Consider the following 26,350-nt stretch of genomic DNA (forward strand, 5'->3'; position numbering starts at 1 on the left):
CATCAATCACTGCCACAAGCCTACACTTGCACTTGTGCTTGAGAGCATTTAATGTGTATTTTAAATCCTGAATCTCTCTTTGTGCTAATCATTGTAAAGACCGTGTTTAAATAAATCTCATACAGCTGAGCCAATCAGCTGTGAGTGGTGGTGCACTCTTGTAATCCAACTACTTGGAAGCTAGGTTTGGTGGACAACTTGAGGGCATGGTCTTTGTTGAAGGCCCACCCATGTTGATTAGGTGTCCGCACTAAGCACTGTTTTAACATGGTTGCTTGGAAGGAATTCAAGGTAACCAGGTTGCTCTAAGGAGAAGTGAACTGGCCCAGGATGGAAACACAGCAGGCAAAATCTTCCACACGGTGCAGTAGTTGGATAGCATCTGAGAGTGGGAGCCTTGTGACAGCCTGTTCAATACAGTTGAACCCATTCCTTTTTTATTTTTCTTTCAGACTGCTTCATTCATTGCTGTTATTTACTGGTCAATATTAAATCAAAAAAAACTTTGCTCATCATCCAGTTTTTGTTCAGATCTTTCATACTTGCTATCTGGTCTAACGACACTATATATCTGTTCTGAATTTATTAGCTTTCACATCTGATTTTTTGCAGTTCAACTGTTAATGTGTGTATGTTTTGAATAGCTAATGACTTGTGTCAGTTTGTTTGTCTATCCTCTTAAATTTTTTTGCTTTTGTAATTCTGTTTTTTTGACTATGCGTTTATCTCAAACTATCTGGAGGTATGCTTTCGAGAGTTATTCTGACAGTTGGTTTCTTTATATGACCGTTTTCGAAACTGTGTGTGGTCTATATGTGCGAACTATTAAACTTTATCTATCTCCAAGAGTTTTCCGTTCATCTTCAGAACCTGAGTGTCTGTCAGCCTATCTGTATACTTTTTCAATTTATTTATGAGTTGAAATTGAACTTATTTATCTGTCCTGAATGAGAGCTTTGTGACAGCCTGTGCAAAATAGTTGGACTCAATCCTTTTGTGACTTTTCATTCAGGCTGCTTTATTTATTGCTGTTATTTAAGGGTCAATTTTAAGTAAACACAAACTTGATCCACCTTTCAGTTTTTTGGTCAGATATATCATACTTGCTTTTTGGTCTAACTATGTATCTGTTCTGAATTTATCAGTTTTTACATCTGATTTTCTGCAGTCTGACTGTTAGTCTCTGTGTATGTTTTGAATGGTTAATGATATATGTCAGTCTGTGTGTCTGTCTACTTAACTGTATATGCATATTTAGTTCTTTTTTCTTTCTATGCGTCTAACTCAAACTACCCTTCTGTATGTTTTTGACAGTTGTTCTGACAGTTGGTTTCTTTCTCAGCCCGTTTTAGAAACTATTTGTGGTCTATTCAATTTGTTTATTTGTTGAACTTAAGCTTGTTTATTTGTTCTCTCATTCATTAAATTGTTTGTCCATCTTTTTGTATGTTGTCTGCTAGTCTATTTGTATGTTTATCTGTTAATTCGTTCATCCACAGCTTCTATCGATTGTTTGTCTGTTCATCTGTTTGTTATCTGAAGCTGAACATCAGAAGTTTGAATTACACAAAAAGTAATAATTTATTCCAATCTCTAACTGTGTCTTTAGACAGATTAGCAGACAGACAGACGAACACACACTGCTCTATTATAGCACAGATTACCTTCATTGTTTATCAAAGAGTTACAGGTTTTCTACTCATTTCAACTCACATGATATAAACAACTTATATACGACATTTACTAATTATTCTAAAATCATCATCGCTAGCTGCTTTAGTGATCTACCACCTAGTATTCCTACCTTCAGCAGACAAAGGTGTTTCAAACACTATATGTTAAACCATTTATTTGATTTTAGTGGCTGACCGTTGCTCTTTCTCCTTTTTGTTTTATGATTGTTGTAAAGTAAAATTTGAAAATAATATACTTGAAGTGAAATTATTGCCCATAAAGTAATATATATATATATATATATATATATATATATATACATATATATATATACATATATATATATATATATATATATTACTTTATGAGCAATAACTTCAATTCAAGTATATTATTTTCAAATTATACTTTACAACAATCATAAAACAAAAAGGAGAAAGAGCAACGGTCAGCCACTAAAATCAAATAAATGGTTTAACATATAGTGTTTGAAATACCTTTGTCTGCTGAAGGTAGGAATACTAGGTGGTAGATCATTAAAACAGCTAGCGATGATGATTTTAGAATAAATAGTAAATGTCGTATATAAGTTGTTTATATCATGTGAGTTGAAAAGAGTAGAAAACCTGTAACTGTCCCGCAAAAACTGAGTGTTTTGTTTACCTCACAGTGTATTCTTACTTGAGCATGTATTTGCTGACTTCACTCTATTGTACAACTGCCTTAGTAGACCTAGTAGTTTTCAGAATGACTCAGTGTTGTATGGGAAAGTCTATACATGAAATACATTTACATATATGTATATGAGGGTACTACAAACACGCTACAATACACGAGAGTTGACTCATAAAATACTATACACTATCCTGTAGACGGGAATCAGATCATCTTAAGAATACTCTGGATAAATAAGACAGAGCTCAATTAATAGGCAGTACTTAACAACATGTTTAAATAGTGAAAATAATATAATGCTTTATTGACAATGTTAAAAATAATGCTTTCACGAAATCTTTTATAATATTCTTCATACATTGTAAAAAAATAATTTTGTAAAAACCTCACATGTAATAAATGGAATCGGCAAAGCCGCAATCAGGTTATATAAAAATAAAAAAGTTGCAAGCAATTCATAGATCAGCTCCTTTATGCAGTGAATTAAAACTATAACTTCGACAAAGATAAAGTAAAAGTTAGCATTATGACTTATTAATTCATTGCATACAGTACATCTTTTATGTACGTATGGGCACAAGGCTCCATTTTTTCATTAAAATGATGAATTCTAAATATTATTTAAATGAATTAATATATTTTTAAGCACTAAGTATGGGAACGGTTATTGGTTGATAGACTACAATGAACTTAATGTGTGACTTCCCTATTTTAGAATATGAGGATAATTCTAACACTAGTTGGTTGTAACAACTAATAAGGTGAGCCTCACTTTTACTTAAAAGTCTTTTTTACAAATATCGGTATATAACACTGATGGAGGGTAAAAAACTATATGGTACCATCTTCAGTCATTGCTTAGCTCTGAGATTAAATTTAATTTCTGATCAATCGTAAATTTACGATTGTCTTCTCAATTTTTAATAAGCATTTTCAGATTTCTCTTTAAATACAAACTACTGCATCTAAACTCAGATAAAGCTTTGTTGCTTTTAACTAAGATTTCTGCACATGCTCTTAATTTCTTTATTGTAAAGAAGTTTACAAGAAAATTGTATTGATCTCTGAATATAGCAACAACTGTCCACAATCACTGCCATAAGCCTGTACTTGTGCTTACAAACGGTTAACATGCGTTTAAAACCCTCAATCTCTCTTTGTGCTAATCATTGTGAAGATCATGTTTAAATAAATTTCATACAGCTGAGCAAAGCAGCTGGGAGTGGTGGTGCACTCTTGTATTTCAACTACTTGAAAGCTAAGTTTGGTGGACAACTTCAGGGCATGGTCTTTGTTCAAGGACTAACCATGTTGATTAGGTGTCCGTAATAAGCACTGTGTCAACATGGTTGCTTGGAAGGAATTCAAGGTAACCAGGTTGATCTAAGGAGAATTGAACTGGCCCAGGATGAAAACACAGCAGGCAAAAGCTTCCACATGGTGCAGTAGTTGGATAGCATCTAAGAGTGGTAGCCTTGTGACAGCCTGTGCAAAATAGTTGGACTTATTCCTTTTTTAATTTTCCATTCAGACCGCCTTGTTTATTGCTGTTATTTAAAGGTCACTTTTATATAAGCATAAACTTTATCTATCTTTTTGGTCAGACCATCCATACTTGCTTTCTGGTTTAACTGTATATCTGTTCTGAGTTTATCAGTTTTCATATCTGATTTTCTGCATTCTGACTGTTATTGTCTGTGTATATTTGGAAAAGCTAATGATCTGTGCGTCTGTCTGGGTGTCTGTCTACTTAACTGTATATTCATCTGTGATTCTGTTTTTCTGTTTATGCGAATATCAAACAATCCTTGTGTATGTATCTGACAGTTATTCTGACAGTTTGTCTCTTTATTTGAAATTTTTAGAAACTATGTGTACTCTATGTATAAAAAACTATGTGTGCTGTATGTATGAAAACAATGAAAACTTGATGTACCTCCATCATTTTTTCCGTTCATCTTTAGAACCTGAGTGTCTATCAGCCTATCTGTATATTTATTCAATTTATTTATTTGTTGAACTTTAACTTATTTATTTGTTTTCTATTTATTCATTTGTTTGTCCATCTCTTTGTAAGTTTTCAGCTAGTCTATTTGTATGTTTATCTGTTAATTGGTTCATCCACAGCTTTTATCGTTTGTTTGTCTGTTCATCTATTCTGGCCATAAGTAAGAAACTCACAGTTATTGTCCATTATTATCTACTATGCTGCTTCCATTCTCAAAATCTCTAAATTCCTTCTTTTACTGGCCACAGCTCAAAAACTCACAGTTATCGTTCATTAATATTTACTGTGCTGTCTTCACCTACTATTATGAGCAGTTTGAAATATGAGTCAGTCAAATTCGAAACAGATCAATAAGATTAGGGCTAAGTCAAGCTTTTGAAGGATATTTAAAAATAAAAGACCAAAACGCAAAACTGGAAAATTTATGAGGGGAACTATAAGTCTGTCTGACCAACCAGATCGGAGATCAATTCAACAGAAATCTTAAGAGATCAATACTGTAATATACACTGTCAGGAATTCTGTGATGTAATTTAGGAAGCTTTTGTTATAAGTAAGTTCCTCTTATTGCAGGTTTATGTTTACTTTACATTTTTCAATAAAAAGTTAGCAGATCCGGAAGCTTGCATAGTTAGGATTTTAGACTGTGGTTAATCGAACCCTGTATCATAATTTTAGTTGAAAAAACTGTTGACCTCACAAAGGTTATAGTTATCTACTTACCGATATGTCATAACTCTACTGCATTACTCTCTTACCAGCCAGAAATACTTCAAAGACATCAATCACATCATGTATCATGTATATAAATTCCTTCTGCTAGTTACACACTTGTCCGGACGGGTCTTAAGCATCTAGTTAAAATTGAACTAAGTAGTACGCTGGCAGGTACCATGCACTAGGAGATTGTCATGGGTAATGAGTATATAGCAAATTATTCCCTAACGTGGTATAACAACTGAGTGATATAGCAATTAGAGCAAAGGAAATTGAAGCACCAAAGTTCAATCCATGTGTGTGACAATTTTTCACCATTGCTCTTAGTGTGGCTTCGGTTGGACAGAACTGGTCTTATTATTGTGAAGATTGAATTGATTTCCTTAAAAAAAGTGGGTAGCATAATTTTTATCAAAAGGTTTTCCTCAAATATTACCATCTAGTTTCGCAATACCTTTTTAGTTTTTGTTCTACACAGTGTTAAGAGTAAATGTATGACTGGAATACATGGCTACTTTTTAAGGCTCTCTTAGATAGATAAGTGATGTTTCGTTTGTATAAAAATAATGTATTCATATGATTTGAGTTGATAATATGCTTTATATAATAATAGTATTTGATAACACAGCTTCATTTGATAACACATAAGTATCGAATAATGAATAACACCACTTCATCGATATAATGATTGTTTACAGTGATCTCTCAGCACACGGGCCTGCAAGCATACTATTTTAGATAATTAGTTACCAAAATGACCAAAGAAAAATAAACAATTACGGGTGAGTTTATAAAATGTTTATTTTTTTCAAAATATATACAACTTACGATCGGAAGAAAGAAGGACATGTAGTTGGTTAAAAAACACCGACACCGACACTTTTAATTGCTTAGTGTAGATCTGTGTGAATGAGAAAAAAGTTATGTTTTTACAATCATCAGAACTTACATCATGGTAGATGTTTATGATTCAGTGGATTGACAAGCCTTCGAAACTAAAAATATCTCCAAGACTACACTGATCGCTCTTTTATGTCAATTTTTCTTTTTTAATTGGTTTTAATAATATCCTTTACCTTGCCATTACTAGTGTAAGAAAGAAACAGAAACTTCTGTTAGCTATCAGTTGATAAGGGGTATTTAATTCTAACCATTCCATCTGTAATTGTGATAATACCATGAAAAAGTAACTTAAAATATTTTAATGTATTTTCCAGAACTTGTGAATAAAGTTTCTGAATTTTTATTTAATCCTTTCTATTCTTTTAAAGATAAATATATTTAACTATAATTTTATAGTAGCATTATAGAGTTCATCCTATCTAAAACGTTCAAGGTTTAACAACATCTTACGTACACCAAAATACTCAATCTATTGATATGTAGAATAAATTACAGTTCAGATAGAATTGGTTCGAAAAACAATATTTCAATTAAACTTCCATCCAAACAAACAACTTATTTGCTGTTACAGTTTATTGGCTTCATGGCGTAAAACCAATAGGATATGATGATAATGTATCTAGTAGACGTTCTAGTCAGTTAGACATATGGTGTCTTCAATCGGCTCCCTCTCCTATAACTGTATGAACTAGCACCTGTTTAATCTCAACCAGGGGAGTGACCACTAATTCATAAATAATTCATTCAGATTTTTTATTCTGATTCTCATGTGTGAACAATACTTTCATGGAGCAAGTTTTGATTTACAAAGGGGAAGGCCCTAGCTCAACTGAAAAATAAAAACATTCATTTAATGTTCCACAAAGGAGTCTTATTGTAAAGCTTGAATAGAAATGAGTGATGTTGTGCTTTATGATTACGAGACTTGTGAGTGAGTAAAAATATTTCATCGGAATTTTTTGCTTAGGAAAAGTCAAAATTATTTCTTAGTCAAACAAAATTTGAGGCAAGTAAAATCTCACCTTAAACCCTAAAGTGAAATACCGTGTTTTAAACTTCAGCTATGTAAAATCCTACAAGTTCTGAGGGCAATTTAGTCTAAAGAGTTTTCATTGATGTGAGATGCCTTTATGCATATAATCTGGTTACTGATAACATCTTCTCAACCTGTTTAGAGGTATATGTTTGGTTAATGATGAAATAGCCTAGTGTAGATTTGTGTACATAAGGAAGAAGTTATGCTCTCATGATCATTTTAAACTTACTCCGTTATAAATATTTATGATTTAGTGAATTAGCAAAACTTAAGAACAAGACTTAACATATATCATAGACTACACTGATCACTATTTTATCTTCATTTGAATAGTTTCAATCTGAAGTTTTACAAGTTACGCATCTGAGATATTTGGTTTAGGTGAGTTAAATTAGTGACAAAGCAAAAAATTTACTGCTAGTGCAGTTTCATATTTACCTTATCAATAAATTGCTAACTTTCCTGTTGGTTGCATTTTTAAGTGTTTTTAAAATCACCTATAATAAATAAAGATCTACAAGGAAAGTCTGGGGTTTTGGAATACCATCAAGTATCATCTGTGAAATTTTATTGCCGCTCTATTTTGTATCTAATTCTTGTAAGCGGTTCTCAAATATTAAATTTTTTTTCAGTTCAGTCTTTTAACAATAAAATTTTAGACTCTTATAAGTAAATACCAAAATTTTTATAACTGAATATTTGTAATTTCATGTTAAATATTATTGTACAAGAGCAAAGAAGGTTCACTCTGAAGTTATAATCAATGTTAGTTACTAGCAAAGTTATTAATAATGCATTTTCATTATAAATTTTAGTATTTCAAGTTATTACAAAAAGTTACGTGAAAAAATAAAATATATAGCAAATCTTTCAAGACTGTTTTGCTGCATTGATCAAAAGTTAATTAGCCATTGTATTGATATAAATTTAAAACACTACAATAAATCCATCATTTTATATTCTCAGTTGAACATTAACCACAAAAAAGGAAAATGTGGATATTATCAGCTCTGCTCCATTGAGTAATAATTTTAATTCGATTCCTAGATAAAAAATAATTATACAATCACTTCATTGAAACTTTTGTTAGGTCAATAGCAAGCAGAGCAGAGTTGGAGCAGCAGCTATTGGTTAAAACCCGTAGCCAATACTTTTCTATTTCAGTCCTGTTGGTTATAAATATATATTTTAATAAGAACCTTTGTTATGATAATACTAAAAGCACTTCATCTGATTGGCTATTACAGATAAAATAAAGACATTCTCTAGTCTCATCATATTAACATTCCACAAACACATGAGTCATTGCTTTATCATTTTATGATTACTGAGGCCCTTGGGAATAAAACCTTTTCTCATGAGTAACTGATACACAAAGACTGCTGTATTTTAATGTCTCTTTGCAGTCAAACAATGTTTTAAACTTGTTGACATTAATAACTCTTTATCTCATTGGTTATAACAGAGATATTAACTACAGACTCTATTTTCAGTGCTGATAATCCATGTACATGCGAGTCTTTGTTTGCTAACATTGTAATGAATACCATATCAACCAATATAAAGACAGCTTTCCTTAGAATGCGTGCCTGCTATACGCAAAGTTGCTGTCAGCTGATGTGACCCACAATCAAACAATATTTGAAGGATCACAAGTTATAACGTTACATCGTTAGTGATGTGCTCAAACATTGACAAAATAATCAATGATGAGTATGCTATACTCATCTGAAATTTTAACTAACATATTATAGTGCAATTTAATGCATTTCAGTTGTAGGTTTTATTGTAACTCCAATTGTAAAAAGTTAAATAGCAAACCAGCTACACAAAAATCAACAAGAACTTAATTACACTCAAATGGTAGTTACTATTATAACCAGTAATATCTATTTAAGTTCATTCACCGAAAATATTGTAACAACTCTGAAAGTCGTAGCTAACCTGGAATTATTTTTATGTTGAAGACCTATATGTGTTTTACTTGAATACTCAGAATGGGATAGTCTGCTTGATTGATTTGACATTGAAAGCATTTTATAACCAAAACATGTTTTTTTCTCAGAATCAAATTCAACCAGTTGTTAGGAAAGCAAGCGCTATAGATTACTTAGCCATCACAGTTTCCTGTTTAGTATTTATGACCCTGATACTACAGGGTACTTTTGTTTAAAGGTTGACTTACAAAAAAACTCACATTACAGTTATTTGGTATCAAAAGATTCACCACGTCTTACTTTGCTGTGTTGTAGGGGCAAAATGTGTGGAATTGTGATTACAAGCTTTTAAAAGGTAAAAAACGAACAGTTAATCGCAGCCATACAAGACCGCCGTAGTTTGGAATCTCTTTCCAAAACGGCTCAAATGGGACGTGGTTGTCCAAGATGGTTTCTGTTTACATTTTCACACAAACTCACTCGTCGAAATATTTTCACTAATATAGTTCTCGCATTCAATAAACCATGTCTATTGTTCTTACGCGTCTATTTTATCATCATTGTAATGCTGTCACTTTCAGCACTGATATCTTATAACCTACCGTAAAAATTTGTTTAATCTTTCAACCTTAGCTCGAAGGAGTACATATCATTGTCTGATAAACATGATGAGCCTGTTGGTCACCTGTGGTAATCGAAAAGTGCTGCAGAAATTATTCGTGAAGAATTAATCACATGATCAGTTTAAGACAAGACGATTACACAAAGCCGAAACAAAACTAGTAAAGTAGTGAACATCTATATTTGATATGGGGTCTTCGGTAAAACCTGAAGTGTTTGTCATAAACTAGTGCTATGAAAACTTTTATATTGCGCTTTTCATTAGCCTGTTAAGTTATTTGAGAACATTACGTGACAAAACAATAACCAAATGTAATGACTACTTCAGAAAATTAAACTGATTCCAATCTGCGGCGGCTTTTCGCTTTTGTTCTTTAAAGAGCTTGTAATCACATTTCTACATATTTTTCACCTCCAACACACCAGAGTAAGACATGGTGAATATTTTAATACCAAATAACTGTAATGTGAATTTTGATGCAAGTCAACCTTTAATATTATTGAATTGAGTCATATTGTTTCATTCTAAGATTCAAATTCAACCAGTTGTTAGCAGAGCAGGCACTCTTGACTAGTTGGTCACCGCAGCTTACTGTTTAGTATGACTGCCATATTGTTTCATTCTAAGAATCAAATTAAACCAGATGTTAGCAGAGCAAGCACACTAAAGTACTTGTTATTGTACTTATTGTACTTGCTATTGTTGCTTCCTGTTTAGGATTTACCACACTAATACTACAATATGCATTTTTTAAACATTCTTGGATTGAGTCACTCAAATAAAATATGTACTGCAGCATGAAATATTTGCCTGTTGTTTGTTTGATTCTTGTAGGAGACTAATTTAGGTACATGAAAACACTCTTCATATTATGTGTCTCATTTGATTGCTTAATAGTAAATTATACTCATGTGTTTGGTTAAAGGATTATCATTATTTGTAACTTTGAACTGCTTATTTTGAGGTGTACCAAAATTATCCTTCGTAAATCATGTTATGATTACTGTTTCAAAACTACTTTTAGAGTTACTATTGTTACCCAATTTTGACTGATTATTCGTTATGCTTTCTGGCAGTTACTATTTTGCAGTTATATAATGCCCCTGATTTCTTAAAATATATACAGGGAGGCGTCCTCCTGATGTGGACCCTTTTCCCTGCATTGTTATATAAAATCTATTAGCCATTATCACAATTGCTGCCATAAGTTTGACTTCATTGAATTATTTCACCTGATTGTTTTGAAACATCTAACTAGAGGTTTCCTTCTGTTGAGAGCCCTTTTCATCATCGGGTTACATAAAGCCAAATGCTCATGCGACAATCTAGCATTTCTATTGGCTGGCTAGCCCAAAGACCTGAATACCTTTGGTATATTGTGTGTAGTGAGTCAACATTGAATAAAGTACTAAGATAGAACCCTTTATTTTCATTATATTTAAGCAATGATGTCTAATCATTAGTTATACCATATAATTAATCAATTGTGTTTATTTCCTTGTACATCAAGCAATGCGATTATTGTCGTTCTTTCCTAACAAAGGTTGTGCAATCATAAATAGGTTTGTATGAATAGTATTAAATCTGATATATTGACAAGCGGTTTAATAGTATTACCAGACTAAAAAATATCCAACCATGAATCTCTTAACTTCTTTATTGTTGGTAGCCAATGCTGGGCTACAAAAAATGCTGCAGGTGTTTATTTATAAGTTAAACCCTAAAGGTCAATTTTACTTTTATACTTGTACCTCTTTAGAGTAAAATAGTGTATTAAACTGCTTTTAAATAGTATATTAAAAACCTTTTACTGGTTGAGCGACTCTATAAAGTATATCATTTGTAGGATCATTTTATGTGCGCTCATTTGCAGTGAATTAAACTTTCCTCAGCACATTCTTGATGTACTGAAAAACCTCTATTCGAATGCCACCTTTATTTGAATGTTGTATCTAATAGAAAACAGAAATGTTGAACATTATAGCGCAATTCTTTAGTTAAAAGTCTACTCTGTTTGACAGCCACTTTGACATTCTTTCATATTTGCAAGCCCATACGAATTGATCAGTAAAAGAGTATCCACAAAAAGGTACTGGTAATTTATCAGTATTATCGACAAGACCGAGTTTCTCGGTCTTACTGATAACAATTGATTCTTTCATTGTTGCTTGAATGATTGCCATGATTTTAGTGATGGTACATCTGCGGAAATGAATCATCACAATCATCAGAACTACCCTCTGATTCAAGGTTACCAAAATAATCATCTGATCCATTATCTTCAGATTCATCTATTATGTGGTCTACGATGTTTAATAAAGACTTTAAAGTGTTTCGAGGAAAATGCGGTTATTATGATATTTATTTAAAATCTGTTTTACATTCACAAAGGCTTTGCATTTTAACATTTTATTCACTTGTTGCTATTCAAAGTTCAGGCATTTGTCTAAATGACTTTATGATAGTATGAAGGATAGTGAAGATGAAATTTTAGAGTGTCAGGTAACCTAACAATCTTTAGACAAATGGATGTGTTTATATACCTGCTATATTGTTGCTACTTTAATCAAAGTTTTATAGCAGTATTTTCTTACAACATTTATTGAATTTGTATCTTATAAAACCATACTACGATAAGGGTTGAGATTCATTTGGTTACATTTCAACATGGCACCAATATGGGAATGGTTGATGGCTGACAAACTACACTGAACCTAAATTATGGGTGAGTTCTCTAATTTAGAATATGAAGAATACTCTAAAACTAACTGGTAGAAAAACTAAAAAGGTGAGTCTCATTTTTACCTAAAATACACTTCGCGAATATCAATACATAACGCTCATTAAGAGGTGAAAAACTACATAGTACCATTTTTAGCCACTGCTTAACTCCGAGATTAAATTTCCGATTAATTGACAACCTCCGATTGTCGTCTCAACTTTCAACAAACATTCTCATGTGTTTTTTTAATTACAAACAACTGCATCTAAACTCAAATAAAGCTGTCTTGATTTTAACTAAGATTTTGGCAAATGCTTTTAGTGTCTTGATTGTAAAAACATTTACAAGAAAGTTGCATTGAACTCAAAATCTAGTAACAACTTTCCACAATCACTGCCACAAGCTTACACTTGCACTTGCAAGAATTTAATGGGTATTTCAAATCCTGAATCTCTCTTTGTGCTAATAATTGGGAAGATCATGTTTAAATAAATTTCATACAGCTCAGCAAAGCAGCTGGGAGTGGTGGTGCACTCTTGTAATCCAACTACTTGGAAGCAAGGTTTGGTGAACAACGTGAGAGCATGGTCTTTGTTCAAGACCCACCCATGTTGATTAGGTGTCCGCACTAAGCACTGTATCAACATGGTTGCTTGGAAGGAATTTTAGGTAACCAGGTTGCTCTAAGGAGAAGCGAACTGGCCCAGGATGGAAACACAGCAGGCAAAAGCTTCCACACGGTGCACTAAAAGGATAGCATCTGAGAGTGGGAGCCTTGTAACAGCCTGTTCAACATAGTTGGACCCATTCCTTATTTGATTTTTCCTTCAGACTATTTTGTTCATTACTGTTATTTATGGGTCAATTTTTAGTAAGCAAAAACTTACTCATTTTCAGATTTTTGGTCAAACCATACATGCTTGGTTTCTGGTTTAACTATATATCTGTTTTGAGTTTATCAGTTTTCACATCTAATTTTCTGCAGTGGGAAATTTTAGTGTCTGTATATATTTTGAATAGCTAATGATCTGTGTGTCTGTCTGTGTGTCGGTCTACTTAACTGTCTGTGCATCAGTAATTCTGTTTTTCTGTCTATGCGTCTAATTCAAACTATCTTTTTGTATGTTTTTGACAGTTATTCTGACAGTTTGTTTCTTTAGCTGACAGTTTTAGAAACTATGTACGCTCTATGTATGAAAACTATGAAAACTTGATGTACCCTCATTGTTTTTTGTGTTCATATTCAAAATCTGAGTGCATACCTGCCTATCTGAATATTTGTTTAATTTGTTTGTTTGTTGAAATTTCAACATATTTATTTGTCCTATCATTTATCCATTTGTTTGTTCACCTCATTGTAAGTTTTCTACTAGTCTATTGGTATGTTCATCTGTTAATTGGTTCTTTCACAGCTTCTATCAATTGTTAGTCTGTTCATCTATTTGTTATCTCTCTACATGTCTGTAGATTTTTTCATAAAGCATTTTGATGAGCTTCAGTGGGCTAAGACTTTAGCTCACAGTTATCATTTATTGTTATCTACTATGCTGCCATTATCTCAATAGTTTCTGATGACTGTCATAGTTCACGGTTGTGTCTATATTTACATCGACTCTGAATTGGCTAAAGCTTAAAATCATAGTTTATCATGTTCTATTATGCTGCCGGTGTCACAATAACTTCTTTTATGAACTGACTATGACTCAGAGTTATCATAGCTTACTTTCTACTGTGCTGTTTTCACATTAATAGCCTCTATAAATAACTCATAAATTGACTATAATTATTGATCAGCCCCAGCTTCGATATGGCACAACCCTCAGCAAGCCAAAGCGACTCTGAAGCTATATCACTATGGAAACTGGGTATTTTTAAATAAATATATGAACCAATCTTGTGCGATTTGGGTGAAGGCAATACACAAACACCGGAAGGGCACCAAAATACACACCCATATTGTGGAAGATCATTTCTATTAGAAAGTGACACTGATCCAACATTACATGATTCACATCTCACCATACAGCTTTTTCCTCTGATGACATGGACTACAAGCAGCAAGATAATCTTAATGATTCTTTAAAAGTTATGCTGAGTCAGCTGTGACCATCTTCACGTATAAATTGAAATCCTAAAAATGCTTACATATACTATTTCTTAGGGTTTAAAGTCTATCTTGACATAAAAATTTAATCAGCTCTAACCTTTGCTTCGTACGTCAATGTTTTTGTATCAAATAACTTATATAAATAATTTTATGTCATATGATCATATATATGAGAAAATGTTTTGATAAGAACATAATGTATGTTGTTTGATTTTGTTTGTACATGCATGTAGAAGTGATCATAAGTGTTGACTGTACCTTCACATGATGTCATATGAGTTTCATATAGAACTTAGTATTACTCTAGTAATCATGTTGAAACCGGTCAGTGACTGTCACGTTTATATCGATTATCCTCATTTTATATATTTTATCATTTTTAACATGTATTTCACACTTTAAGAGAAAAGGTCAAACGGATCAAGCGATAGCAAATGATAATTTTCAACAAGCGCTCAGATATGACCAACAACTAGAGCGCATATCAACACTCTGTAACTAAATACAGAGACTTTTCCACTGCCAGCTTTAACAGTTTAAACTTTAACAATGTTACTATAGTTTTATTAAAAAGTTACCTATAACTGAATAGAATAAAGAAGGGGTTGTCTATCCCCATGTAAATTTACTTTTTAACTATTCTTTTTTTACTAGTTTCACAATTTCTTGCTATTCGATGTTTATTGCGTTTGTCACAAAATTTTATCAGTGATAAAGTTATTTGTTAGATTTGCTCAAAAAATTCTTTTGAAGTGATCTGCTTTCTGTATACATGACATTGCGTCATTATTAATAGGTAATTTTGGACATATAGTACTGTGTCTGCATTACCCATGATAAGCAATCTATACTCATAACACATGCAGCACAAGTGAAAATCAGAAATTTATTAATAAAATGTGCAGGATTTTAGGGTATACTAAATTGCAAAAAAAAGAATACCTCAAGAAAGGCCTCTTTTATTGCTGATAAAATTAAATACTGAGTGAAGAGTAAATAAACCACACAAAAACAGAATTAACAAATTAATGGTGAAAATGTCAAAAAGTATTAGAAAATACCACAGAAGCAGAATTGAAATTTTGAGTACGATACAACTTAAAAGAGTGAAGTCACATTATTGAAGTTTTTTTTCCACAACTCAGTGATTAGTCACCAAAGTGACCCATACAGAGAGTACATAAAATAGTAGGATATAATAGAGTAACTGTCAATTAATGAGTAATTAAGAAATAGAGTTAGTTATAACTCAACATGAAGAGAGTTCCTGGTAAAACCGAAGGACTTTCAGGGTTCTTACACTCATCACCAACTTCAGATGATGTCTTCAGAAGTTTCATTTCTATTTGACCTTTCCTATTATGAACAGCATAAAGAAGAGATCTGTGGTAACTTCCTCCATCTCTCTCAACAAGCATCATTTGTACAAACTGTGGTTTCTCAACTACCTCCATGTCTCCGCACATTGGAGGGTATCGCTTAAGCATGAAATGTGCAGCACTTCGGTCATCAGCCATCTAAAATAGTTTATTTTTGACCTAAAAATTAATGTGTCTAAAAAACTAAATCTACAGTTTGGTATTATCAAATATGTATCAGAAATGTCAGATGTTAGATCAGGCACAAATTTGTACCTTTGCAACAATCTCATCACCCTGTCTAACCAGCCTTTCAGTTTCACCTAATGGATTTCGAGCTTCAGAGTGAGCCTTGATTCCGCGACGAGTAATGAAAGTCACAAGAGAATCATAATAAGACCAAGGACGAACCAGGAGATCTACAAAAACATGTATGGGCAAGATGTAAAGCCTTGGTTAACCAAGTCATATACCATCTTTATAGTTGGCAATAAAATGTCCAAGAAACAACATTAGATGCTAAACAATAATAAAACATGATAGGAAAATGGTATTAAGGAATTTTGTCATTTTGTGACTGAACTAGTCAGCAGATTTGATGTAACTTGACTTACTGTCAGCGATGCTCTGTCTGTTTGTGATTCTTAAGAGACGTACTCCAGTACTTCCACCTCTGACATTTAAGAATCCATTTCCTAGGTAGCTGAAGATGGTCAAGTTGCTTCCAAACACAGGCTGGATAATATATGAAAACCATTATTCAAAACTGTCAGGTATCATAGAGTCAGCTCTCGTTTTGAAATTAAGCACCACACACACGCATACAAAACCTACAATATTGACATAGCTCATTAATTCAAACAAAAACAAAAACAGTTCTAAAAGCCTTCCCATAAATACACATAGAAATTTTAGCATCTGCTTATGTTTTTTTGTGTTTTCAGAATAAATAAGTTAATATGTTAATTAGTATTTAGTAAACTATATTTTTAAAAGTAAGGTACATACAATTAGATTAAGTTTTTTAATGTTATTTCATGATTATTGACCTTTTATATAATTTCAATACCAAGCTCACCTTTCTAATCATCTGTTGATAAGCCTCAGCATTGATGTCTTTCATAGATACATCATATCTCTCTAACTGAGACTCTACAGATGTTGCTCCAACCATAGAGAGTGCCACTCCACACAGAAGAAGTACCAAAACTGACCGAAATGTAAATGAAGGCCACATGAGCCAGTGTCTGAAAAGCAAGTAACGCAACACCCATAATCACACATAAAACAAACACATTGTTGTAAGACAAAATTTTTGAGAGTGTTTTGTTTTGTTAATAACTAATGGCTATCTACATGTATAAAAAACTAGTCTCTATTTAAAACCTAATAAGCAAGTTTTTATAGTAGGCATATATACAAGATGTAGACAAACCTTTAGTTCTGACATTTTAGTAGCAAAGTATAACTGGTCTTTTATGACGGTATTCTGTTCCTTTATGAGTTCAGATAGAACTGTGATGTCTGTCACACCACTCTTCTCTTTTTATACATATCGTTTAAGGAAGCGCTTCCAGGGAAATTATTTGATTTTAAAATTTTAGGTAGTTATGAATGGAAAATCCAAGAGTAAAAGTTGTTACATATCTATAGATCAGTGTGACTAGAATTCAACCAATCAGAGTAGAATTCAATTCCTTGATAGTCCTATGGTAATAACTGTTAATACAAGTCTATAAAGTAAAGCTGTGTAAAATATCTTGAAGAGAATGAGTCAGTCAAGTTTTAAACTGACCAATCAGATTAAGGCTCAGTTAAGTCTTTAAAAGCTATTTATGAACAAGAGACCATAAGGTAATGCGGTGAAATTTCTCAGGGAAACTACAAGTAGGTCCGACTAACAAGATTAGAAATCAATGCAGTGGAACTTTTAAAAGATCAATACCGTAATATACACGGTCAAGAATTTTGTGATGCAACTTAGGAAATCTTATTTATAAGTAAATTCTTCTTATTGCAGGTTTATTTTTATTTGATTTTCTTCAAGAAAAATTTATCAGCTCAGAAAGCTTGCGTAGTTAAGATTTTAGACTATGGTAAATCAGACTGAGGATCATAATTTTAGTTGAAAAAATTTTCGTTTTTACTAGGGTTTTAGTTATCTACTAACCAAGATATTATAACTCTGTTGCATCACTCCCTTACCAGCCAGAGATACTGCAAAAACATCAATCACATCATATGTCATGTATATAATTTCTCATTTAATTAAAATATATTTAGTTATAAATGCCATAAGAGCACTATTATAATAGACTTCATCATATCTAAATGTTCAAGGTTTAACAGCATATGATGTACACTAAAATACTCAATTCACTGATATGTAAAATAATTCACGGTTAAAATTTGGCTCAAAAATAAACATTTCAATAAAACTGTCATCCAAAAAAACAATTTATTTGCTGTTACAGTTTATTGGTTTCACAATGTAAAGCCAATAGGATGGGATGATAATGTTTCTAGTAGACTTTCTAGTCTGCTAGACATATGGTGTCTTTAATCGGCTCCTTCTTCTCCTGTACCTGTATAAACTAGCACCTGTTTAATCTCAACCAGGGGAGTGACCACTCATTCATAAAAACTCACTCAGATTTTTCATTCTTATGCGTGAACAATAGTTTCATTAGGTAAGTTTTGAGTTAAGAAGGGGAAGGCCCCAGCTCAATTGATGAATAAAGACATTCATTCAAAGTTCAACAGAAGAGTCTAATTGTAAAGCTACAACAGAAATGAGTAAAGTTGTGCTTTATGGTTATGAGACTTGTGTGTGAGTAAACAGATTTCTTTAGAATATTTTGCTTAGGAAAATTCATAACTGTTTCCCACTTTAATAAAATTTGAGACAAGTAAAATCTCTCCTTAAATCCTAAAGTGAAATACCTTGTTCTAAATTTGAGTTATATAGGCCTAGTCTCCTAGAAGTTCTGATGGGAATTTAGTCTAAAAAATCCCATTGATATGAGATACCTTTATGCATATAAGCTTGTTACTGACAACATTTGCTCAATCTGTTTAGAAGTATATGGTTGGTTAATGATGAATTAGCTTAGCGTAGATTTGTGTAAGTAAGGAAGGAGTTTTGTTCTCACGATAATTTTAACCTTACTCCATTACAATATTTATGATTTAGTGAATTAGCAAACCTTACAAACAAGACTTAAAATATATCATATAATACACTGGTCACTCTTTTATCTTTATTTGAATAGTTTCAATTTAAAGTTTTACAAGTTATGCGTCTGAGATGTTTGGTTTAATTGAGTTAATTTAATGACAAAGTAAAAAATTTACTGCAAATGCAGTTTCATATTTACCTTATCAATAAAATGCTATTTGTATTTATAAGGGTTTTTAAAAATCACCTGTAATGAATAAAGGTATACAGAAAAGTCTGGAGTTTTAAATACCATCAAATATTTACTGTGACATTTTATTACAGGTCTATTCCATAACTAATTCTTGTTAATGTTTCTCAAATATTAAAATATTTAGAGTTTACTCTTCTAGCAACAAAATCTTGAACTATTATAATTAAATACCAAATAATCAACAAGGCTTAATTTCCTATGTCTCCTTTTGCCAAGCCAATAGTAGAGCAGCAAAGTTGTGTCATAGGCATACGACTATTGGTTAGACCCCGTAGCAAATAATCTTCTACTTTAATCCTTTTGGAAACAAATATAAATTTTAAGAAGAACCATTTTTACGTTAATAGCACTTCATTTGATTGGCTATTGCAGATCAAATAAGCACATTCTCTAGTCTCATCACATTAACAATCTGGGAATAAAACTCACTGCCCATCGGTAACTGATACACAAAAACTGCAGTATTTTGATGTCACTCTGCAATCAAACAATGTTTTAAACTCTTTTATGTTAGTACCTTTTCATTTCATTGGCTGTAACAGGGATACAGACTCTGTGTATAAACCACGGAATATATTCTCAAAGTGCTGATAATCCATGTACATGCAGTGCTTTGTTTACTAATGTTGTATTGATTACAATGTCAACCAATATTAACACAGCTTTCCTTCAGATGCAGGCCTGACATAGGCTGTTTGCTGTCAGCCTGACATAGTTTGCTGTCAGCTGATGTTCCCAACAATCAAGCAACATTTAAAGGATCACAAAGTTATATAATCCGTGATGTGCTCAGACATTGAAATAAGAATCAATGATGTGTATGCAATATTTATTTTAAATTATAACTAACATATAATTGAGCAATTCTATGCCTTTCAGTAGAAGTTTTCTCGTAACAGCAATTGTGCAATTTCAAATAGCAAACCAACTACACAAAAATCAACAAGAATTTAATTACACTCAAATGGTAATTACCGTTATATTCAGTACTATATATTTAGGTTCCTTTACTCAAAAAATTATGTGTAACAACTCTGAAAGTCTCAGTTTACTTGGAATTCTTTTCATGTTAAGAACCTATATGTGTTTTACTTGAATACTCAGAGTGGTGTAGTCTAATTGTTTGATTTGGCATTGAAAGAATTCTAAGACTAAAACATGTTTTATTCTAAGATTCCAAATCAGCCAGTTGTTAGCAGAGCAAGCGCTCTAGATTACTTTGCCATCGCAGCTTCCTATTTAGTTTTTATTCAACTGATAATACAAGATACTTTTTAAAATATTTTTGAATTGAGCCTCTCAAATAAACTATGTACTGCAACATAAAATATTTACTTATTGTCTGTTTAATACAGGTAGGAGACTAAATCAGGTACATAAAAACACTCTCAAATTATGTGTTACATTTAATAGCCTAATAGTAATATAAAAGAAATTATTTGGATAAGAATTTTCATTAGTTGTATTTTTAACTGTTTATTTCATGGCGTACCAGAAATATCATTGGTAGAATATGTTACGACCTCTGCCTAAAACTACTCTTCAAGTGAGTATTGTTGCCAAAATTAGATTAATTATATGTTATTATCTTCAGTAATTACTATTTGGAAATTATAAAATTCCAGATATTTGTGTTTAATATTTATTAGAAGGTTTCCTACCGATGCGGTCCATTTTATCAACATTGAGTTAGATGAAACCTATTACTCATCATCACAATCTCTGCCATAAGTTTGAATAACTACACAATATTTATTTGTTGCATCATTTCATCTGATTGTTTTGAAACATCTACGTAGAGGTTTTCTTCTGTTGAGAGCCCCTTTCTTCATTGGGCTAAATTGGACCAATTACTCATGGAACAATCTATTATTTTTATTGGCTGTCTGGCCCATTGACCTGAATACCTAGGATATATTGTGTGTAGTGAGTGAACATTGAATAAAGTACTAAGATAGAATCCTTTATCTTCCTTAATTGTAAGCAATGATGTCTAATCAGTAGTTATACCAAATAATAACACTATTTTGTTCATTTCATTGTACGTCAATTTGGGATATTGATGGAATTACCAAACATTTTAATAGAATTACCAGACTAGATTAAAACTTATCCAATCAGAAAGCTCTTAATTTCTTTGTTGTTTCTTGATGATGCTGTGCTGCAAAAAAATGCCGAAGGTGTTCATTTAATGGTTAAACCCCTAAAAGCCATTTATATCTTTATACTTGAATTTCTTTAGAATAAAATAAAGAAGTTAGAAAAGCTGTTATTAAGTAAATATTTGTTTGTAATTACATGTTATCTTTATTTTAGTGGCAATTCACACACAACTGGGTCATTGTTTAAAAAGGTTAAATAATTGTATTCAGTGTTCATGCAATATCTATACAAAACTTAATATTTTGATTTTTAACTTTTCTTATTGATACTATTAGACAAGTGTGAAGTAGACAACTCACTAAACTAACCGATAAGGCGTTTATTACTAAAAAGTCCCTAGTTTACCCTGTATTAACAAATACATGTAACGTAAATGTTAAAGTTTATGACTTTATAAACAGATCTATCAGTTTTATCAGCTAAACTCTCACATTACAAAATTAAAAATTCAAGTAGAATCTTTAATCTCAAGCATTAAAAGTGCAGGTTAAAGTGATAATTGTTATATTAGAATCTGCGGATTAGCTATTCTGCTGCCATCAGCATAAAATCAGCACAATTTTTTTAAGTTTTACAAAAAGACTTATGAGTAAGTCATTTGTACATTCACAAAGCTATCATAAGTCTGTCGAGTGCATGGAAAGTTACTCAAGACTACTTGTCAACATTTTCCTCTTTGCAATACTGTAATTGGCTTCTAGAAATGTAAGGAAAACTTGAAATAAAAACTCATTTTCCATTCCCAATAAAGACATTTTCTGTTGGCTTTAATGCCTTAAACTGTAAATCCATAAAAACTTTCTAAACCATAAATGAATTCGACTTAAATCATTGTACAACACCTATCATTAATCAAAGACAGAGAATATTAAATCAGTAGGAATCAGTACATGATACATCATAACATGTTCAGGAACATATCCACCATCAAACAAACCAGAAAAATAGATCCATGATGTCTTCCTCTGTTTAGTTTAAGTTAGATATTACTTTTTAGTAGTTGTTTTAAACTGCTCATACATTTAGGTTCTGTCTTGTAATCGAAATGTATTTTATATTTTCAGCATAAGATATAGCATTGTTGATAGCCAAGAAAGTTGCTTTGATTGAAATAACAATATGCATGAATTATATTATGATTGTTATTTTGTTAATGTTCAAGTCTAGTCTAGCTTTGATTTAAATCCTTCAACACTGTTTTGTTGCATCAATCAAAACCTCATTGATCATCGTATTGCCACTAATATATTGTACACAATCAACAAGAAATTCATGATTTTATCTTCCTAGATAATCTTGCATACCAAAAAAAGTGGATGTGTGAATTTTATCAGCTATGCTCGATTGAGTAACAATTTTAATTTAATTACTAGATGAAGAAAAAAATTATTCAATCACTTTATTGAAATTGTTTTTAGACCAATAGCAGAACAGAAGTGTCTGGTTGTAAGAGTACCGCTATCGGTTGAAGCCTGCAATCAATACTTTTTTACTTGAATCCCGTTGGTACAAAATAAATAAATTTGGAATGAACTTATTTTATGTTAATAGCACTTCAACATATTGGCTATGATTATAACATAACCACATTTTCCAGTCTCATTACAATGACAATCCATGACAGAACTTTTAGGAATAAAACTTTTTTTCATGCATAACTGGTATACACAGGAATACTCTGAGCTGATGTTTTTCTACGATCAAACTATAATTAAACCTTTCTTATTTTAATACCTCTTCATCTTATCAAAAATATTCAATAAATCACTGAGTATAAAGGTATATTGCTAGTCATATATTTAAGCATTGACAAAAAGTACTACTGTGGTTTCCACATATTTATGTAAATAAAATGGCCCAAAACATGGTGTGTAGAAAATCTAAAAGTCTTGGTTTATCTCAAAGTTGTGTTTAGGTTGAGAACCGATGTTTTACTAGAATAACTAGATGACGATAACCTACATAGCTGATTAAGTGAAGGAAGCAATATAAAGTTGAACTTTCTTTTTTTTCCAAAACTAAAGCTCAAGCAGTTGTTCAGGGATCCAACACTGTAGACCACTTACAAATACACTTAGCGTCCTACTTGGTATCTACTTTGAATATACTATAATGTACATACTTTAAATATTCCCTGATCAAGTCATTAACTGGTACAATATTTCCCTATTATCTGTTTGATTTATGTGACTACCTTAGTATCGTAAAACAGTTTTAAAATTAGATGTGAAATTTAGTTGTTTATTAGTATTCTACAAATAATCAGTTGGATAAAGAAATGTCACGACATGAAAATTTCTTCTGCTTAATTCATGTTAAATCAAAATGATTTTTGGAAAACCTTTTAAGCACATTGTTCCAAAATTATTTTTAGTATCACTATTGTTTCCAAAAGTTTTACTAATTGTAAATTGTAATTTTTTGCAATTACTGTTTGTCTGTTACATAATTTCACTCTTTTTTAAATTTTCTTCAAGGCTTCCACTTAACGACGGCCCTTTTTCCTGCATTTATTGAAAAAAAGCCAATTACTCATGGACTTTACTCCCAAACTCAATTACTAACAAATAATCTTGTGTTATAGAACAATGACGCAAAGGAATAACACAAGTTAATTTTGTAAAAAATAATCATAATTATGATTTATATGGTTGTATATAATTTGCAAAGCTATAATACAAAGTAAATGTTTATATAATAAAATATTGAGCCCATTTAGTAATTTGACAAAACGATAGATAGTCAAAATTGAAAGCCAATAAATCTACACTGATTGATATTGCGATAATCGTGCATGATAGTATGATTGCTATGCTGTTAATATCAAATGTTATTTGAGATCTGATTTCAAACTTTCCAATACTGTTTCGTTGCACAATTCTAAAGCTTATTAATCAATTAATTGGTATAATAAATTGTGTACATCTGACTAAACTTCCACCATTTCGTCCTCCGACATTAGCTTGAATTAACATAACATGCATTGTAGAATTAATAAATACTAACAGCTATTTTGTCTATCGTAACATTTTTATTATTATATATAAATTTTTATTTTGCGAGTTTGTTTTCATCATTTTTTAAACAAAGAATAGGTTTATTTATATCATATACAGCATATTTATATATATATGTATTACGTTTCTTTATATATCCAATTATACTACACAAAAATCATAAAACAAAAAGGAAAAAGAGCAACAGTCAGCCATTAAATTCAAAGAAATGGTTTAACATACATGTACAGTGTTTGAAATACCTTTGCCTGCTAAGGGTACGGATATTAGGTGGTAGATTGCTAAAGCAGCTAGCAATGATGTTTTTGCAATGATTTTTAAACGTAGTATACAAGTTGTTTTTATCATGTGAGTTGAAATGAGTGGAAAACCTGTAACTGTCACGTAAAGAGCAAATGCTTAGCTCACCTCACAGTGTATTCTTATATGAGCATGTATTTGCTGACTTCACTCTATTGTACAACTGTGTTAAGAGATCTATTATTTCTCAAAATGGTTCAGTGTTATAGGTAAAATTCTGTACATGTATATATTTACATATATGTATACGTGGGTACAACAAACACGCTACAATACACACGAGTTGACTCATAAAATACTATACACCAACCTGTAGACAGGATTGAGATTATCTTAAGAATATTCTAGATAAATAAGACAGAGCGCAATGAATAGACAGCATTTAACCTATTTAAATAGTGAAAATAATAAAATGCTTTATTGACAATCATAATTTTGATGTTAAAAATCATGCTTCTGTGAATTTTTTTATAATATTTTTTACAAATTGTAAAAAACAATTTTGTGAAAATTTCACACGTATTAAATAGAATGGACAAAGACATTATTAGTGTATTTATAAATAAATGAGTTGCAAGCAATTCATAGCTCAGCTATTTTATGCAATGAATTAAAACTATAACCTCGACAATGGAAAAGTCAAAATTAGCATTATGATTTACTAATTCATTGCATACAGTACATCTTTTTATGTACGTATGTGCACAAAGCTCTGTTTTTTCATTAAAATGAATAATTCTAAAAATTATTTAAAAATGATTTAATACATTTTTTAATCACCAAGTATGGGAATGATTATTGGTTGATAGACTACATACAATAAACCTAATGTGTTACTTCCCTAACGTAGAATATGATGAATATTCTAACACTAATTGGTTGTAACAACTAATGAGGTGAACCTCGGTTTACCTGAAACACTCTTTACAAACATCAGTAGATTACACTAATGAAGAGATAAAACAATATTTAGTACCGTTTTTAGTCATTGCTTAACTCTGAGATTAAATTTCCGACCAGTTGTCAACTTCTGATTGTCTTGTCAACTTTCAATAAGTATTCTCATGCGTCTCTTCAAATACAAACTACTGCATCGAAACTCAGATAAAGCTTTGTTGCTGTTAACTAAGATTGTGGCAAATGCTCTTACTTTCTTGATTGTAAAAAAATACAAGAAGGTTGTATTGAACTCAGAATCTATCAAAAACTGCCCACAATCACTCCCACATGCATACACTGGCATTTGTGCATACAGACAGTTAGCGCACCATTAAAACCCTCAATCTCTTGTTCGGCTAATCATTGTGAAAATCATGTTCAAGTAAATTGCAAACAACTCAACAAAGCGGCTGAGAATAGTGGTGCACTCTTGCATTCCAACTGCTTGGAAGCTAGGTTTGGTGGATGATTTGAGGACATGGTCTTTGTTCTAGGCCCACTTATGTTGATTATGTGTCTGCACTAAGCACTGTGTCAACTTGGTTACTCGGAAGGAATTCTAGGTAACCAGGTTGCTCAAAGGAAAAGTGAACTGGCCCAAGGGGGAAACACATCAGGCAAAAGCTTCCACATAGTCCTGTAGTTGGATAGCATCTGAGAGTGAGAGCTTTGTGATAGCCTGTGCAGAATAATTGAATTCAATACTTTTGTGACTTTTTGTTCCGACTGCTTTGTTTATTG

Source organism: Watersipora subatra, chromosome 2 (genome assembly GCF_963576615.1).
Source record: "Watersipora subatra chromosome 2, tzWatSuba1.1, whole genome shotgun sequence".
Classification (NCBI taxonomy): domain Eukaryota; kingdom Metazoa; phylum Bryozoa; class Gymnolaemata; order Cheilostomatida; family Watersiporidae; genus Watersipora; species Watersipora subatra.